This window comes from Salvelinus sp. IW2-2015, linkage group LG31 (genome assembly GCF_002910315.2).
Source record: "Salvelinus sp. IW2-2015 linkage group LG31, ASM291031v2, whole genome shotgun sequence".
In the NCBI taxonomy this organism is placed as follows: Eukaryota; Metazoa; Chordata; class Actinopteri; order Salmoniformes; family Salmonidae; genus Salvelinus; species Salvelinus sp. IW2-2015.
The window spans coordinates 15,471,693-15,492,608 of NC_036870.1; the positions used below are offsets into that span (position 1 = coordinate 15,471,693).

At 43.5% G+C, this 20,916-nt stretch overlaps 1 protein-coding gene across 1 annotated transcript in view; it reads right to left on the minus strand.

The window, feature by feature from the left end:
* The window catches only part of LOC111955963 (trafficking protein particle complex subunit 9-like), a 211,846-nt gene that overhangs the window by 61,412 nt on the left and 129,518 nt on the right, over positions 1-20,916 (minus strand).

The following is a 20,916-nucleotide window of genomic DNA, read 5'->3' on the forward strand; positions in this document are numbered from 1 at the left end:
TAGCTAACACCCTCTAAGTCAGTACACAATACGTAGTAACACCCACCTCCTCCCAGTAGCTACACTTCTCCCAGGGTAGTAACACCTCCTAACCGATAGTTAACCTCTACAGTAGTCAACCTCCTACAGTAGCTAACCCTTTCCCTTTTACCAAAAAAAAAAGAAAAGTAAGTACACCTCCTACAGCAGTAAAAACCTCCTCACAGCAGTACACTACCTCCTACAGCAGTACCCCTCCTACAGCAGTCTAACCATCCTACAGGACAGCAGTACACCCTCCTACAGCAGTACACCCTCCTACAGTAGTACACCCTCCTACAGTAGTACACCCTCCTACAGTAGTACACCCTCCTACAGTAGTACACCCTCCTACAGTAGTACACCCTCCTACAGCAGTAAACCCTCATACAGTAGTACACCCTCCTACAGTAGTACACCCTCCTACAGCAGTAAACCCTCCTACAGTAGTACACCCTCCTATAGTAGTAAACCCTCCTATAGCAGTAAACCTACAGAAAGGTAGCTTTCTGAGGCCACTTCTTACAAGTCTTCCTTCCCTGCTCTCATAAGTTGCACATCAGAGTCAGATCCTAAATGACCTTAATTGACCCTTTGGTGAGTGGCTGCATGCAAACTGACAGCAACAGTAAAGCGCTTTGGGACGGAAATGTCCGGACCGTCTGTGAATGGGACAGTTTGTTCCTGGTCCAGATAGTTCTTCTGGTTGGTTGAGGTCGAGGAGAGCAGTTCAGGTTACGTTGCTATGCTAGCTATCTATGCTCCAATGTTTCTCCTTGACAGAATCCTTGCCTACCCATTGTCACTGTTTTGAGCTATTTTTGGTCCCCTTACACCAGGGCTGTTGCTGAGCAGTTTGAGATATTGTAGTCCTGTATGGTTTATCCACCCAATGCCTGGCTTACACCATACTGAGATTGTTCAAGGCTTACTTGCACTTCTTCAATAATTCAAAAGTCACTACAGTGCTGCTTGTGGATGTGGTGGAAAACTTTCCTAGTTTGTCAGATGGTCTCCTTGTGAATCATCCTCATGAGTCCAACAGAGGTGTGAGAACGTCAAGCTGTTGCGGGGCCACAAATAGCTGGTATGGCTGTAGGGAAGGGTCTATCAGAGACAGCATGCAGATGGACACACAACCAGAGAACCTCAGTGACTACACTGACCTCTGATGGACATGATCCAGCACACTGTAGTTATGTCTTAGAGATGCAAAATGACGGTAACATACCCAAAATTCGGTTGTTTTTTCAGAAATCCTGGTTAAAAGATTACCGGAATCAGGAAGAAATAAGCAGAGAATCTGGAATTCAACAGGAGTTGTATTTATTGTCAACTCTACAGAACTGAGTCGAAACTAAAAGCAGAACAAATCCTAGGCTAGCAGCACTACTCTGCCTCATTACATCTGGTGCTATTCTCTTCCCATTAAACCAGGACAGACAACTCTCTCTCCAAACCCTGATCTGTATTCCGTCATCATGGCTCTGAGTCTCTGCATCACTGCAGTCCTATAGCTAGCCTAACGTGGCAGGCGTAGAAACACACCTGAGCAGAGTTCCCACTTCCGTTTTTCTGGTGGAACGGAAGTTAGGATGAAAATACTGGATCCTTGAAAAGTGGATGTTATATTTTCTGGTGACTCCGCATAGCCTATCCTAAAGCAGGAGCAAGAAGAAACCATGCCTGGGGCAGTCCATTGATTGGTTGCTAGGCTGGCTGCTTAACATCCAGCCATAGGTATGTTAAGGATTATTAGGCAGACAGGTTTCTTCTGTGCTTCTGGTTCTGCTCTGTTCAGAAGTACAGTATGATGTGGCCCTGTTTCTATCTATCTATCTGCCCTGCCTGGGACTAACCAACTAGCACACTGATGGGGAACATATCTTTTGAAAACAAAAACAAAAACATATATTTCATGAATAAATAAAAAAGGAGAGACTGAAAAAGAGATTGCACGAAAGAAAGAGGTAATAAAATAAAATAGCTATGGGAAAGGGTTGTAACAGTAGCAGCCTTCTTTGCAATTTGATCATTTCAAATTGGCCCTCGCTCTCTCTCCTTCCTCTAGAGATGATGACATTCAACACCAGTGTTTTTTTTTACCAAGTCTGGTGAGATTGTGGAAGAAATGCAGTACAATTATATTTGTCCTTTGGAGTTATTACCGTTATCTAGACAGAGTGAAGACTACGACCAAAGTTCAGCTCAACTTGGGCTGTCTGTCTCAAGCGCCTGCTGCTTTCTGCTGGCACGTCTCTAACCCCTTTGTGTTTCTATGTTCCTCTCTGTCGCCACAAAGAAGTGAGGTAGAGAGAGCTAGAGCGAGAGAGACGGAACCTTTCATAAAAAGGGACAAAGGGTATCTTTGTGAGCCCAAACCCAGCAACAACCCCATGGTTTCTCCCAGTAACAGGTGACTGAGCAGCCTAAACGATGCCACCTCAGCTGGCAGCCAGGGTAGCGTGTGGAACATAGTGTGGTTCTGATAGGCCGTGTTACAATGAACATTCATTTTTATTTATTTAACTAGGCAAGTCAGTTAAGAACAAATTATTATTTATAATGACGATCTGTCTGGAATATGGTGATGTCCAGGACAGCTGTTTAATTACTTCCAACAACAGAGGCAGAGAGACAGATCTGGAGGGGACGCTGCCAAGTACTGCAGCAACACAACACTGCATCAGAGCTGTGACAACTCTGGGAGTCTGTGTTTGGATACAACAAGGAGGCCTCCAACTATACTGCAGATATCGCTTTTTCACCAAAAAAATGTAACTTGTTGTAAGTAGCCTATCATTTATCAGTACATAACCTAGTTACATATAAATCTCAGACAAGGTATTTGTTCTTTACCAAGCATTCAGCCTCAGCACAACATCTCTCTCTCGCTGACTGTTCAGAGTACAGGTGCCTCTATTGTTATACCGAGTGCACTTTGAATGCATGGCTTTGTCTGCCTGCTATCTCAGGGATTTTGTCATAGAGACATATTAAAGTAATGCTTGAACGTTGAAAGCTTTGTGCTTTATGATCCCTTGGCTACTTGCTATGTTCATTTTCATTCAGATAACTAGTTGGATTAGACTACAGACAATGAATACATTTCAAGAGAACACATTTCATGAGTAGGGCAGTATCATGTTATCCTTTTAACCGTCTGGCCTTTCAGTCTATAAGTACCCGCTAGAGAACGTTGCCGGGCGTCCCCTTTAGCATACGGATCAGATGCTTATCAACCTGCAAGGTGCGCAAACATAAGCATTAACACTTTATAATAGTGCATAAACAATTGTAAAGCATGTATTGCATGAAGAAATATTAGTGGAAATATATCCATGTAAAATATAACAAGCATAGTTATTTGTTTAGACTTCCAGTCAATGACTCATCAACATTCTAACAGTCTAATGAATACATTTCATAAATGCTATTGGAAGAATAACAATTTTTTGGTGTTTATAAAGGTCTTGGGTAACATTAAAATACATAAAATCTATTATTTCAAAGAACATAAATACATTATCATTAGTTTATGTAAATCTAGGCAACAAATAAAAACCTAAAAACACTATTTCAAGTCCATCACAAAGAAGTCCATTATAATTTTGTTTTGGCAGGTCTAAAGAAACATTGTGGAAATAAGAAAATGTATTTAAAAGAAAACAGAATATAATATTTTAAGTTTATCACGTTACTAGTCTTTGCTTAGTAGCCAAAGCAATGCTGCCGTATGACTGGTCAGGTGCTGAATGCATGGACAGTGCAGATATTCTGGGATAAAGTTACATTTTATAGAGATGCACCTCTTGAATTTTCAGAGATATTTGACAAAAGGTAAGTGTCATAGAAACTGCGGAATATGATCTTTCTGATACTATATAGAAATCAAAACGTTTTACCTGCATGTGCGGATTTGATAAAGTCAATTCTGTCAATTACAAGATGCACCCATCTCTTCATGTACAATTTGACAACTGAAAATATTGTCACTCAGACTATTGTCAATATAATCGTGTCTATAGGCTAAGTCTTATTATGTGTGAAATTAGTTTAGGTGTAGTTTCGATGGGCCTGACTGCCATCGTTTGTTTTCCCTCACTCATCAACTTGGAGAGTCAAGGATATGTTTTGCATTATTCTAAAGGCCTACTGCAACACCTAGCATGTTTCCGTTTCCCTTTACAATACATGTGATTAGTAATAGAGTTATAGTAAATAAAAAAGCCACCCAAAAGGTTATTTTTACAAAGTAAAACTTAAAAGAGAATGAGATCAACCTGTAAGGGGCGCGGTCAAATTATACGATAAACATGAGCGCCGAACGCTCATAAAGAGGGATAACGAAAACTCATCATTACACTATTTTCTTTCTAAAATAAATCACCCTCATCATTCTGTTGGGCTTAATTTCAATTAAATTGTGAGGCAATGTGTACAATTATCGGCCATTCATCCATTTGCCATTCATACAGTGAGGAGACAGAGATGCATTAGCACCTGGCACAACATTAGCACCGGGTAACAACGTCCTACAGCACATTGTCTTGGCAGGTAAAAAGGCTCTAAATACTTTTCTGTTTGTGATTTCAAAAAGCGGACAAATGAGCAGTGTAAAATACAAAACATTTAGGAAAAGTCAGGGAAGTTGCTTTTTTTTGTGGCCAATATGTTTAGTTTACAAAATCAAACGTCAATGGGCGTTGGTCTATGGCGGTTCTAGTGTTACAGCAGTTTCATTTCAGCACTATTTTCTCTCAGTAACTCCCTTTTACTAACAGGAGAGTAGCCTAGCCTATGGTAGATGGAAACATATTCCATAGCTTTACAGAGAATCAGAGCCTTAGATAAGCAAACTGACTGTGGCTCTGACTGGGAGAATGCATTGTGTTTTTGTCTGAATCCATCCAGTCTGTTCAGGCTAGCCAGAGGTCCCTGAGCGTCAGTGTTTTCATTGGTCCCGATTTCTGATTGCCTCTCAAACGACGCCTCCATTAGCAGACAGGCTTATTTTTTTAGACCCAGTGTGGTATCTGAAATAGGAGTCCTCACGGGACATGAGGACTGAAAAAGAGAGAGAGAGAGAGAGAGAGAAGAGAGCGAGAGAGAGAGAGAGAGGAGAGAAGGAGAGACAGAGAGAGAGAGAGAGACAGAGAGAGAAGAGAGAGAGAGAGAGAGAGAGAGGAGAGAGAGAGAGACAGAGACGAGAGAGAGGAGAGAGAGAGAGAGAGAGAGAACAGAGAGAGAGAGACGAGAGAGAGAGACAGAGAGAGCGGAGGACTCGAACAAAGAGAGCAGCCAGGTAGCGAGAGTGAGAGAGAGTGAGAGTGAGAGTGAAGAGAGAGTGAGAGTGACTGTGAGTGAGGTGAGTGAGTGAGTGAGTGAGTGAAGTGAGGTGAGTGAGTGAGTGAGTGAGTGATGAGTGAGTGAGTGAGAGATGAGTGAGTGAGTGAGAGAGAGCAGAGAGAGAGAGAGAGAGAGAGAGAGAGAGAGAGAGAGAGAGAGAGAGAGAGAGAGAGAGAGAGAGAGAGAGACAGAGAACAGAGAGAGAGAGACAGAGAGACAGAGAGCAGAGAGACAGGAGAGAGAGAGAGACAGAGAGAGAGATGACAGAGAGAGAGAGAAGACCGAGAGAGAGAGACAGAGAGAGCGAGGCACTGCGAACAAAGAGAGGCAGGCAGTGAGCGAGAGTGAGTGAGAGTGAGAGTGATGAGAGTGAGAGTGAGAGAGAGCGAGAGAGGAGAGAGCGAGAGCGTGCGAGAGAGAGAGAGAGGAGAGAGAGAAGAGAAGAGAGAGAGAGAGAGAGAGAGAGAGAGAAGAGAGAGCGAGAGAGAGAGAAGAGAAGAGAGAGACAGATGAGAGAGAGACAGAGAGACAGAGAGAGTAGAAGAGAGAGAGAGACCAGAGAGAGAGCAAGAGAGGAGAGATAGACAGGAGAACAGAGGAGCGAGGACTGAACAAAAGAGCAGCAGGTAGAGACGAAAGCGAGAGCGAGAGAGAGACAGAGAGAGAGAGAGAAAGAGACGAGAGAACAGAGAGAGACAGAGAGAGACAGAGAGAGACCAGAGAGAGACAGAGAGAAGAAGAGAAGACGAGAAGAGAGAGAGAGGGACAGAGAGAAGAGAAGAGACGAGAGAGAGAGACAGAGAGAGAGGAGCAGACAGAGAGAGAGAGAGACAGAGAGAGAGAGACAGAGAGACAGAGGGAGCGAGGACTGAACAAAGAGAGCAGCAGGTAGAGAGAGCGAGAGCGAGAGTGAGAGAGAGAGAGAGAGAGGAGAGCGAGCGAGGGGGGACTCTGGGGTCGGAGTCAGGGAGTGAGGGATGAGGGAGAATGAGTGAGGGAGAAAGACATGGAGTGAGTGCACCGCCAGCATGCCTGAAGACAAGCCTTCCTCTCCATCCTCCTCCCTCACGAGGTCCTTGTTGAGACCAGTAGTGTAATAACAGCACTGTAGGCCTGGGGGCCAGGGGCCCTTTTTGCCACAACTACACACAGGAACCCTGGCTGGAAGACACAGGAGGGTTCCTTAATGACAAAATAATTCATTTGACATGGTGTTTTGTTACAGGACTGGGTCATACCTTGAGCATATACTGTTTCCTTCCTCTCAGTTCTCAGGTATTTCATACACAGCGTCTAACCCTGCAAAGCGTGCGTGTGCATGAGTTTGTAATGCGGCAACTGGCGATATATTTATCATTACGAATCCCAAGGGGGTATGTTTTTCTCCTGGTTCTTCCTCTACTATAATTTCCAAACATTAGTAATCGTTCCACAGCTGCTGCAGTGTCCTTAGAGAAGAGAAAGGGAACGAGAAAGGGAACGAGAGAGAGACAGAGACAGAGAGAGAGCGAGAGAGAGAGAGTGACCAGCAAGTGGTGACAGGGTTTCTTACTTTACTCACACAGACACAGTCAGACTTTCTGTTTACACATGCCTATAGCTGCAATAAGGGCACACTGTTGCTAGGGAGGGGACCACTGCAGAAGTGAGAGAAAGCAGAGATTCAAAATATACCGTTTTATCATGAGGGGGCAATGCAGCTTGATTGGGATGCAATACAAAATAATACTCTGAACAGCCTTTTATTTGACAATGGGATTAGGAGGGAAAGAAACATTTCAAACCATTTTAAAAGGATATTCCTCTGTAAAAAATATTAAACGTACTATTTGCACTTTTGTTTAGCATTATATGTTTAGCATTATTATGAACTACAGGTAAACATATTATTTGAGCTGTTTAAGGCTGGTCATAAACATTATGGACAGTGTTTTTGTAGCACTGCATATTTCCACTCACTACCTAGCCACAGTGGTTTGGTACTGTGATATCCATGTTGCTAAGATGTCTGATGAGCCACAATAATGACAATACTCCTTTCCTTCTCCTCAGACCTCCATCAGTTTGCCGTGTGTGTGTGTATGCATGTGTACAGGTATGTGTGTGTGTGTGTGTGCATGTGTACAGGTGTGTGTGTGTGCTGTCATTAGGGAGGAAATTGAACGGTCCTGCCAGACATCCATCCAGCCAGAACACTCAGTCTCTCCACTCAGTTACCCCTCTACACCCTCCTCACTCTCCTTCATCCTCAAAAAAACCCAGCTAAAATCATAAGGAATTGGCAAATTTGTTCTGAAACGAGCTGCCTGTAAGTGCCTCCCCAGCAGTATGTGGTGGGATGATAATGATATACGCTGCTGCAGGGGTACAGTAGCACCGCGGCTTGGCAACTCCTCACCCCTTCCCTCGCCCTGTTACCTGACTCAGCGAGAGCATCTTCCCATTAACTGTCACTTTTAATTCCTTCTCTCCATCCCTCCCTCCCTCCTTGGCAGTTCTCCCCTCACCTCTCATCCCACTCCTCACCTCTCCCCACCTGCACACACAAGAACACATTCACAAGAACACATGCACAGACACACAAACACACAAACACAGCACACACTCCTGGCAGATATGACAATATTTGCTGAACCAGCCAGCCAGAGGTAACAGAGCTTATACAGTAAATCGAATCACCCTGGTGTTGTCCGGTTGGGACCTGCTGCTCTCAGATCAGTGGTTAGTTAGCTCCTGACTAACACATCACACACCGCTTCCTCCATCACTGCAACACAGCCACTCAGATACATGGCACATAAAAGTGTGCACAGACACTGAAACACACACCACAGATATGGTTCCTAAACTATGCAGATCCCTTTGCATTCACAATGATTCATTGTGGATCCATATAAAGTATTCAAAAGTATCTCTCTGTCTCTCTCTCAAACCAGGGGTTGGAACCAAAATGCATTTCCAATCATTTCCGTTAAGCAAAATAAAAGCAAAATAAAGTTCTGAACCGGTTCAAACACCAAAAAAGAGTTGTGGTTTATGTCGTTCCTTCCTGTTCCTTTCTTTAACCTGTGAAACAAACTGTTGTTTACATTGAGCTAATTAAATGACTTCACCAATCAGCACAGAAAGAGCAGGCATGCTAGTTGTTTACATGCGTGATGGACAGACACGTGTAGCTTATGACACACGACGTGACTGACATTTTGCGGGGGGGAGAGAGCGAGCGAGGGTTGAGGAGGAGGCTTGAAGCTCTGGGCATCTTATGATATGCATTATCTGAATTTGGTTCTCAGAATTATACCGAGGAGGAGTGGGAACTTGTAGGAACTTCGAATGTCCTTTGAGCTAGCTAGCTAACAAGATTTTGTGTGCCGAGCGGCACCAGAATTAAAAACACATCTTACCTTTTATTAGTTAATAAATCCAACGTGAAACGTAATAACTAGGCCTATAGTATCCTTAACTAGCATTGAAAAAGTTAATCCAATCTTCTCTAGCTAGTAAAAACTTGTTCCTATCTTCTGAATCACAATTGTAGCGTCGGTACAGTAGCCTATGCTTCGGAGGGGGGAGGGACAGGTAGCCTAAACATGCACACACACTGGCAAGGATTTTCAGCTTGCATGCAGACACTGGAATCATTTTGAGTGACAGAGTGAGGGCTTCGCTTAGGCACTTTGTTGCGTGTTTTTTTGGAAGACTAGAAAAAATGCATGGAACGTAAAATAACTTAATTAACCGGTTCCCATGCTTTTGAAATAATGGTTATGTTCCGGAAACATATGGATCACTTTCGTTCCAGGTTACATTTCTGTTCCCTGAACCGGTTCCAACACCTTGTTCCAACAGAAAGAGAAATGGAAAGGGAGATACCTAGTCAGTTGCACAACTAGCTGCATTCAACTGAAATGTGTCTTCCAGATTTAACCCCTCTGAGGATAGCATCCTAATTGCATATAAAATGGCAGCCTATTTCCCTACATAGGCCTAGTGCACTAGTTTGTACCAGTGCCTTTTATATCCAGAATTAAAGAGGGCAAGTCAAAAGTAATGTGGGCCTAACATGGATCCTTGAGGGACCCACATACAGGAATTTCCTTTTCCTGCCTGTTTAATGGCTGGGAGACAGATACACATGCACGCACATACACAGTGCTGTGTTGCAGGGCAGGTCAGTGTAATAACAGAAGGGGGCCTGCAGTGTGAATTTAGTGGAAAAGCAGAGCACTCCAGTAGTGCTGACGGGGCAGCGAGGGACAGACAGGTCGTCAGGGGGATGATGTATGGCCCTTATTCTCCTCCTATGTCTCCTGGATAAGCTGTTCCAGGAGCCGGGGACCTGGGGACGGAGGGCATGCACACGCACACACTCTCTCTCTCTCACAGCTCAGCAAATCATTAGGACACTGCCAAAGGGGTGAGACTAAGGCCTCGGACACTTTCCACTCCATAACGGCAGATCACAGTGAGGCCAGACTGGTGGCAAGGAGTGTGTGTGCGTAAGAAAAAAAATAAACTCTCCTCCAACTCTCCATCTTTCTCTGGCTGGCTGGCAGCTTGGCTCTCTCAGGGAATAAAGTGCCCATATTAACAATTTGCTTTAATATTTCCACCCCCGCAACAACCATATCTTACAAGTTTCATTTCTATGACTTATCTATGAGTCCATTCCTACGGGGGCGTGTATTATTCACAAGACAAAACAGCACTAGGAATAGAATATTAGACACAAATTCACATTTTGCTCAATCTTCATAACAATGGAGTGATTTTACAATCTCAGCAATAACAATCGGCTGTTTGAGAGAACAACTTCTGAGAGAGATTCGTAATTACATTCATGGCTCATCAAACTCATACCTGTAGAAACAGAGGAGGAAGAGAGAAAGAGCGAGAGTGACAGAGAGAAATAGCGAGCGAGAAAGAGAGTGAGAGCGAAAGAGAGCGAGATAGAGAAAGCGAGGGAGAGAGAAAGATAGCGAGCGAGCGAGAGAAAGAGCGAGGGAAAGAGAGCGAGAAAGAGAGTGAGCGAGAGAAAGAGAGCGAGCGAGCGAGAGAAAGAGAGCGAGCGAATGAGCGAGAGAAAGAGAGCGAGCGAGCGAGGAAGAGCGAGCGAGGAAGAGCAAGCAAGAGAGAGAAAGAGAGGCAGAGAGAGAGAGACAGTAGATTCCCCTGCTTAGTCTCTACAGGGAGTTGGAGTGAAAGAAGAGAAAAGGGCTAGACGATGCAGTGTTCTGTGGACCCAGAGAGACAGATATAACAAGCTGTGTGCCTGGGAGGGAACGAGGCCTGCCCTTTCTAGTCTCTAGTCTGTGTGAGTCACACACCACACACTCCACACCTCTGACTAAGACCAGAGAGTCTTCTCATCATACTGAGCCCTGCAGGACACCACAGCATCACATACTACCTCTGATACCTCTTTCTCAATCTCATCCCTCTCGGTTTTTCTCTCTCTCACCATACAACATTTTTCGTAACAGAAAATAAGAATCTGTATTTTTTTTTATTGGACAGGTTCCTGTCGCATCTCCCTGTTTCTCTGTTTGAAAATATTTTCTACCCATTGCTTGCCTACTGAACAGGACCCAGCTAGCATTTCCTCTGAGTAGGCTTGGACGGTATCCAGATTGTCATAGCTTCATACCGACATTGTGTCACCTCAGGATATTTAGTAATTCTGGCACTGAACACAATTGGCGCTATTTTCAATCCGAAGTTTAGCAATGCTAACAACTACATGCAAAATACCATAGTGAATTCTAGCTAAATGCTAACGAACGCATGCAAACATTTTATACAGTCTCTTACATAAACTATTTGCAGGACAGACATCCCAGGTCAAAGTTATACAAGTAACAAAAAAATGGCACTCACAGTTTGCTGCACACACAAAACCAATAATAGATAGCAAGGCTGTTGATCTAGGAGGGGATTCTAGATATCTAGCAACTACGTTAGCAAACAAAATGCACAACTGCAGAGTATTTAGCACATTTTAGTCAGTTCACTTAATAGTTACAAGAGTTCTAGCCGGCAAGCATTTAGTTGTGAATTCCATACTGTAACTAGATCACGTGGTGTGTGCTGCACAACACCGGTCTCTCGTCTTTGTGTGCTTGTAATAAGTGACTGGGGACTACTTGTAAGCGTCATAATGTAAAATAATGTGATAGTTGAAATGAAGAACGTGATCAGCTTCATCTCTCTTAACGTATTGCACAAGTTGACTGCAAGTATTTATAAAGGTACGCAGACTCAGTGTTATGACATAGATGCAGAAGGTAAACAGCATAGTGGGTCAATTTACGCAACAACTAAGAGCTTTGAAGAGCGAGACTTAACTTCTCCGCTGTTTTGGTGCCCTGGCTACCACGCTGTGAACAGCATGAAGCAAACCCGTGCACGTGCAGATACTGTGTGTGACTGTGTGAGAGCGAAGTCTTGCAGCTCGCTCATCTTAATATTTAACTTTTTTTAAATTTTTTATTGTATTTATTTAACTAGGCAAGTCAGTTAAGAACAAATTATTATTTACAATCACGGCCCAGGAACAGTGGGTTAACTGCTTTGTTCAGGGGCAGAACGACCAATTTTTACCTTGTCAGTTCGGGGATTCGATCTAGCAACCTTTCAGTTACTGGCCCAACGCTCTAACCACTAGACTACCTGTCGCCCCTAATATCTGCGGTCCTGCTCATGGCAACGTCAAAGTATCTAAAAATATCCGAATTTGTTTAAAAAAACGTCAAAGAAAAGGTTTCAACTGTATTGAAAAACCATCCCGTAGCTATTTCCAAATACCCGGAATACAGTTTATACGCCAAGCCTACCTGTAAGGTGTCCATCCCACTAGTGGGGCTGGAGTACAGCTGGCAGCAGTTAGATGAAAGTGAATTAGTGTTAAAGTGAATAAATTAGAGGAATAAAGTTGTTGACACACTGCTTCTGATCATGCCACCTGATTGCTCAATCATCATCAACATAATTATTCTCGCTCTCAAATTTATAGCCAACCAACTTTCACCAAGCTAACCAATGTCAAACACTGCCAGGTGCAGAAGCTGTCAAATCCATTCTACAGGAGTAGCAGGGTTGGACTGCGTACAAAAGGCACAGCAACCGTGAGAAGTGTACCTAATTCTAGTGATCTGACCCTGGTTACATTTCACAACATCTCTGTCAGAGAGAGAAGAGCAGGGGACTTGGCCATTGCCTCAGAATGCTCACAAAGGTTATCAACGCTATCACATGAATAGCCATAGGGAAGAATATAGAGAGATGTCATTGGATCACTGGAAATAACACCAGTGGCTGTTGAAATCTGGTAAAAGGAGATTGAGAACATTGTGTGAAGTCTGGTACACACATGCTCATTAAAATCAATGCTTTATTTCGCCATGAAAGGTTGCATCTCCCTATTCCACCCCTTAGTCGGAGGGTGTCTATGTGGGCGTGTGTGTGTGCACGTGTATGTATTTTCCTCAGACATAAACTCACAGAAGAATGGTGAGATGTACTCTGTCTGCATATGTATCCACAAAGCACAACAGATTGAGCACGTTTGTATCTTAGGAGTAACTTATCCATTTCTCTCAGAATGTTCAACTGTGGAGGGACAAACACAAACAGCATCATCGACATGTTTACAGTTGTTATACAAAGCCTCCAGACTACAGGAAGAATAACGTGCATAATGAGAAAGGTACACAGATTCCCAGTATAAATAAAACACCAAAAAAGAAACATTACATAACAAATGTATGAGTAAACGTTCCCTACAGGGTTGGGGTCAATTTGAATTGAAGCAGTCAGGAAGAAAACTGAAATTCCAATTCAATAATTGAAGGAAGTCATTGTCATTGACTTTTCAATAAACTGAAGAGGAGAAGCAATTTATTTCAAACATAGTTCCATGTTTGAATTTTAAATTCAAATCACCTCCTGAATTGAGTGACACTGAACACAAAAACAATCTTGATGGTGACATTTTGGAAAGCAATGACGCAGGTTGTAGGCCTATGGTGTGTATGGATAGAGTGTGTTTCAGGCATGAATGGTTCTGGTAGCAAGGTTATTTAGACTTTGGCTGCGTTTACACAGGCAGCCCAATTCCGATCTTTTGCCCAATTATTGGCAATAATTGAACATCCTGAGAGAAATGGTTGAGCGACTCATAAGACACAAAAGTGCTCAATCTGTGGTCAGAGTAGAGAGTAGAATGGGGAGGTGGAGAGATGGGAAGGGGGAGATGATAGGGGAATGGGTAGCTTCGGATGGGGGAGAGGGGAGATGGGATGGGGAAGTTGGATGGGGAAGAGGGGAAGTAGAGAGGAGATGGAGAGGTCGGATGGGGAGAGGTAAAATGGGAGGACAGGGGAGCTGTGGAGGTGGGATGGGAGAGGGGAGGTGGAGAGGTGGGATGGGGGAGGTGGAAAGCTCGCATGGTGGAGAGGGAGGTGGGAGTGGTGGGGGAGAGGGAGGTGGAGAGGTGGGGTGGGGGAGAGGGGAGGTGGAGAGGTGGGATGGGGGAGAGGAGGTGGAAATGGAATGGCGGAGGTCGATGGGGGAGAGGGGAGGTGAAGAGGTCGGATGGGAGGAGAGGGAGATGGGGAGTTCGGATGGAGGAACGGGAGGTAGAGAGTCGGATGGGAGAGAGGGGAGTTCGGATGGGGAGACGGGATGTGGAGAGGTCGGATGGGGGAGACGGGATGTGGAGAGTGGGATGGGGGAGAGGGGAGGTGGAGAGGTGGGATGGGGGAGAGGGGAGTGGGATGGGGAGATGGGAGATGGGATGGGGGAGGTGGGATGGGAGAGGGGAGGTGGGATGGGGGACAGGGGAGTGAGATGGGGGAGAGGGGAGTAGATGGGGAGGGGAGGTGAGATGGGAGAGGGAGAGATCATATGGGGACATCTGGTATGTGGGTAAGTCATATGGGGAGACAGTGTAGTTGGGAAGGTCAGATGGGAGACAGGGGAGGTGGGAAGGTCATATGGGGAGACAGTGTAGTTGGGAAGGTCAGATGGGAGACAGGGGAGGTGGGAAGGTCATATGGGAGACAGGGGAGGTGGGAAGGTTGGCCTTCTCAGGATGTATGAGATGTATTAGAGTTGATCCACAGGAGAGCAGCAGCAGAACACCACACCTCCTGAGCCCACTGTCAATTACACCACACTTCAAAGAGGCTGCTGGCTGATGACTCAGCACTGCTCTGGGTCTCTGTGTGTGTGTGTGTGTGTAGGGGTCTCTAGAGTATAGAGGTCAACTAAAAACATAAACAGGTACAGTCGCTAGCTCTACTTGTTCAAACACCATAAGAAAATAATGACAATGTCAGTTCTTCCTAAAAACATTAATTTCCATGTACCTTCTCTGTAGCTTGTTAAAGCATTTATGTGATTCTGTAGATCAGATCAGTTTCTGATGCAGACAAGTTATTGTAAATTAAACATGAGACTCAGCCTGGAGGAGGAAAATATCTCCTATCGCCCATCTCACATTAGCATCCATATTTCATATGGAACATGGACCTACTGAGCTGTTTGATCAGAATGCATCTCTATTACTGGAGAAAACGATGGTATCTAATGCAGAGATAACTGTGTTATAGGACTATTTCTTAGCAGTCTAAGACATGATCGTAATACAACAATGATCGTGATCAGAATAGCAAAACAAGTGCACTAACCACTTCCTGTTCCCCTTTGATTGTTTTTGTTTAGTGTTTTTTCCCACGGATGCCGCAGTACGCTCTCTCAAAGAGTTACTGTGGCTAGGCCTAATGGTAAACAACAAAACACTGAGAACAAATGCTTTTTCCATTCGAGAGTTTCACACTTGTGCAGGCAGGCAGCAGACAGCAGTTATAAATATCCCCATCAGTAGGCTGGGTCTGAATGTGTTCGCAGAGCTGATCTCACATCAGCACCAGGAAGAGAGGGAGGGAAAGGAGGTGGGAGGGAAGAGTGGAGAGGGCTAAAAATAGCAACCAGCCGCCTGGCTTCATCTCCCCTGGATTACATTATCCCCTACCCTCCGTCCCCTGCTCTGCTCTGACCGTAACTATACTTCTGTGGCAGCTAGCCACCTCTACTGCCTAGTCTGAGGATGACAAAACTGGTCTCTCTCTCCCTCTCAGGAGAAACTCTCACCCTCTCTCTCCTAGAAGCTCTTTCCCGCTCAATCTCTCTCTGTCTCCTTCTCTCTCATTCTCTCAATACGGGCAAGGGAAGGCCACCCTCTTTCATTAAGAAAATGCTTACATAGGACTTTGAGAGAGAAGGGAGGGGACGAGGGAGGTGAAGAGAGGATTAATCAATGTGAAGGTAAAGTTTCTGCCAAGATAATATGAATGGAAGTAGAGCAGGGGATGTAACATCTTTGATATCTTACTCTTTATGGCTGTAAAGTTTGCCATCACTTGCATTGTGTGGTGTAGGTTTGTTTATCTGGAGTTTTCAATATCTGATCATAAATGACTATACCACCACCTGTTAACTGACTATACCACCACCTGTTAAATGACTATACCACCACCTGTTAAATGACTATACCACCACCTGTTAAATGACTATACCACCACCTGTTAACATGATATCACATGTTAAATGACTTACCAACCTGTTAAATGACTTACTGTACCACCACATGTTAAATGACTATACACCACCTGTTAATGACTATAACCACCACATGTAAAATGGACTATACCACCACATGTTAAATGACTATAACCACCACCTGTTAAATGACTATACCACACCTGTTAAATGACCTATCCACACACCACCTGTTAAATGGACTATACCACCAATGTATAAGATGACCTATACCTATACCCACATGTTAATGACTATACCACCACATGTTAAATGACTATTACCACCCACCTGTTAAATGACTATACCACCCACTTTAAATGACTATACCACCACCCTGTTAAAAGACATACTACCACCACCTGTTAAATGACTATACCACACCTGTTAAATGACTATACCACCACCTGTTAAATGACTACTATACCACCACCTGTTAAATGACATACCACCACCTGTTAAATGACCATACCACCACATGTTAAATGACTATACCACCACCTGTTATAATGACTATACCACCCACCTGTTAAATTGACTATACCACCACCTGTTAAATGACTATACCACACCTGTAAATGACTATACCACCACCTGTTAATGTATGACGTTATACCACCACCTGTTAAACATGACTATATACCACCCGAACAGGTTAAATGACTATACCACCACCTGTTAAATGACTATACCACCACCTGTTAAATGACTATACCACCACATGTTAAATGACTATACCACCACAGAATTATATTCATTGAGTTCAATGGTTATTTATCAGGGATGTAAACTGCTGAGGGCCCAAAAAGGTGACACTTTTTGTGTTGCACTGAAATATGCAAAAACAAATCCCTGCTAGGGGGAAACGCAGGTTTTAACTAATTAAACAAAGAATATGATTTACATGATCAGTCTTTGTGTGTAAAATAAAAAAAAAGTGGTTAATGTGAACCTAACTTACAGCTAAAAAATGTAATGTATTTGTTGCCTAGACTTTACTGCCATGACACTCAAGTCTTGAGAAAAAAAACAATACACTAATATTGCTGTTAGCCATGACAGCCTTTATAATAGAACGCTTGTGACCACACACATATACATAATGCACTTGGGGGAAAAACATCTTAAATGTAGAAATAGAATGAAACAAACAGGCATTCTATTTTTGCTCTATTATAGTGGCCACTATAATGGCTACATGTGTGCAAAAATAACATCCACTCAGTAAAGAAATGTAACAATCCCCCCTCACTCATACAAAGGTGTTACTGTCAAGTTCAACACAACAAAAGCAATATATTTGGGCTACACTGCACATTATTACATTGTACACTTTCTGCCTGTGGACATCTGTTCTACAATGTGCCAGCAGAGCATAATACCCTTTGTTGACATAATTGATCTATTTCAGGCAGAGAGTACACCTGGCATACCCCTTTTATCCACTGTATTGAAAGAGGGAAAGCGTGTGGCATTTCCTTCACCTCTCCAGTTTAAGCCAGGCCCAGCTCCAGCTACACTTCATCCCTGAATCCACTTGTTTAACAAGCAACGCCTTATTTTCACCCAATTCTCACATTCTGAAAATTAACCACATACTGTAGAGGGAAAACATTGGTTCACAGATAGTAGTTTGTTCGTTAGCTAGTTAACATTTCACATAGTTTGCCAGGGTCCAGTAAGCAACTCAAATAACTTGAGGAACGGCAAGGAGCCGTTAGTTAATACTATAGTGAATTGGTTAGGTTACTAACGTTAGCTCATCTGATGTTGTAACGTTAGCTAGCTAGCTGTCTGACTTTATTGTTTGAAAATGAGCTGGCTAATAAACTAAATTATTTGATCAGCTAAGTTGGCTAATGTTGCTCAACATTTCTCTGGCTAGCTAACGGAGAATTCGATCCAGCTACTATAGCAAGATACTTAACAATGCTAACAATACTTGTTCCACCACACTTTCTCCCTCACCTCAAACTTTCCAAATGCCAGTTGTTTTTCAGTTACAGCTCATTCATCACCTTCTCACCCCCGTCTCCGTGGTCAGGCTTCTCACCTACCTCTTCTTTATCGTTCAGGGACGCGCTGCTGTAACTAGCAAACTGCCTTTGCACCCTACTGCTGTCTTTCCAGAGCGCGCACTAATTCTGTAACAAGCAAATTGGTTGTCCCTTCTCTCTTCAGTCGCGTGCTGCATTCTGTTGTTATGTGAACGATTGGCTGAGCCTTGGATACAGCCAGTATTGCTCCAAATGTGCATCACTCCTTCGTTTACAGTCAGTAGTGATCCAAACCCCACCCTCCCCCCAAACCTTTTCTCATCGGATCTGCACGATTCACGTAGGTCACCTATATTGGATTAAAAATGGCAAATTTTGCTGAAAGATGATTAGTTTGCACCCCTGATGAAGACCAGAGGGATTATTACTTTATTCCCTCCTCTCTACTCCCCAGGCCTGTCCCTCAAAACATTCTCTCACCTACATCTCCATACAATGGAGCTGTCCTTTTCGGACACACGCTTCTCTTCCTGTACTGCCTGAGTCACAACCTTGTACAGGTAAGAAAGACAGTAGAGATGCTACACAGCAACACTGTCGCACAAACACACGCAAACACAACCAAACAAACACAAATATGCATACCACAGCAAGACCTCAGGGAAAAGACAGAGTGAAAATAGACAGGAAGGCAGAGCGGGGATAGTCCATTAATTGATTGCAAATGTGCAAATCATTTGGGAACAGAATGGTATTTGAAAAGTGAAACTTCCTTCAACATGAGACGGTCCTTCCCCCTGACAGTCGACACATTTCTGAAAACACTTCCACTTGTCTGATGTAGTGGGGAAATAATGGGGAGTAACAGTTAGCAATACAAAGGTCAAGGGACAAACTCTCACCTTCACTTCCTGTCGACGGATTACAGAACAGCCTTAATTTATGATATCTTATTTCCTGGGAATCGTTGAGCATAATACGCACACGCACGTGCACACACACACAAAGACTGAACGTATTCCTGTGGCATTTCCAGGCAGGCTGTTATGTGTAGCTAACCACTGTAACAAATGCAGAGGCACAGAGTAGAAATATAATTATGACAAGGAATAGTAAAGTTCACCAGGTGGATCAGAGGGAAATATCACTGGTTCCTATTGGACAGGCAGTCTGATCAGGATGGAGGCGAAGGTAAGCTAAAACACACACAATAATATTTTGAAGATAAATACACAACTCAAAGGATGAGAGGACGAGAGTACTAAACTAAATATAGTACTAATGGTCAATAGGGAATTGTCAATGTAAATAGTTGGTCTTCAGTTCAACAGCTGTTTAGAATCTGTGGAATGTCAGTCCTGAACTTAGAGCTATGTGTGCTACGGTCTGTTCATTGAGTCTGGAGCAGGATACTTGTTCTTTGGCCATTGGCCCAGTTGTACTGCAAGAACTTCTGATTGGTCAACCCCAAGCTAGGGTAGGGGGTTATAAATGGCATCCTGTTTCTTTGTTCTGTGGAGAAAAGCTGAGGACAGGGGAGATTGAACATCTACCTCCCACCATAACATCTATGATTTGTCCTCTTTGAATAAACCAATTTCTCTCCCCCTGATTTGCTTTGGAGTTTGTGTTATTGAAGAATAACATCAATTCCTAACACACACACAAAAAGGTAGATGAAGGTAAAAGCTTATCAAACACACCAATGAGAAGGCTAAAACTAAATATAATCTATGAAGTAGAACTACAGCGTGAAAAACAGTTGGTTGACCCAATCTGTGCACACAACAAGGCATTTCAGCTGCAATACAGTATGAATGGGATATGTCATTATAAAATCATGGCTTTCAATAGAACGTACATTTACTTGGAGCAAAAACTGACAAAAAAGTAGTCCATGTAGGTTTGAGTTGTTGTTTTCAGTACGGAATAGTGGGCAGACACTATGCCATGAGTGATATTATGCATGACCTGCACTTAAACCATTAGGCTAGCTAAGAACACATCTAGAGTGTGAGTCAAACTAAAAACAATGTTGCAGCAAAACGATGAGTCGGATGCCGCAGGAAATATGAATCCATATAGTGCCGTACATACAGTACCAGTCAAAAGTTTGGACACACCGACTCATTCAAGGGTTTTTCTTACACTATTATCTACATTGTAGAATAATAGTGACGACATCAAAACTATGAAATAACACATATGGAGTTACCAAAAATCAAATCAAAATATAGTTTATATTTGAGATTCTTCACAGTAGCCACCCTTTGCCTTGATGACAGCTTTGCACACTCTTGGCTTTCTCTCAACCAGCTTCACTTGGAATGCTTTTCTAACAGTCTTGAAGGAATTCCCAAATATGCTGAGCACTTGTTGGCTGCTTTTCCTTCACTCTGCGGTCCAACTCATCCCAAACCATCTCAATTGGGTTGAGGTCGGGTGATTGTGGAGGCCAGGTTATCTGATGCAGCACTCCATCACTCTACTTTTTGGTCAAATTGCCCTTGAATTCTAAATAAATCACAGACAGTGTCACCAGCAAACGTAGAAAAAAGTACAAATAAAGAAAAACCCTGGAATGAGTAGGTGTCTAAACTTTTGACTGGTACTATAAACACTCAAACACAGGTAGGGAGATGCATATCACACCTTATCCATATGTGATGTCCGTTATCCAGAACGCCCGCTCCACAAATGGACGCAAGGTGAACACGCACACACAGGGCTACATAATGGCAGAGTTACCACATGATGTGTAATTGGCCAGTTCTGGGATTACCTCTGCAGCTAAACTGTCAAAACAACCTAATCTGCACTGAGACGCTGAGCTGCCTGTTTGACATGCTCTACTCTGTTCTTAACAAGCTCAACCAGCCCACTAATGGAACGGACAGCTTCATATTTACAGTGGAGAGTTGGAGGGCAAAATAATTAAGAATGAGATTCTTCC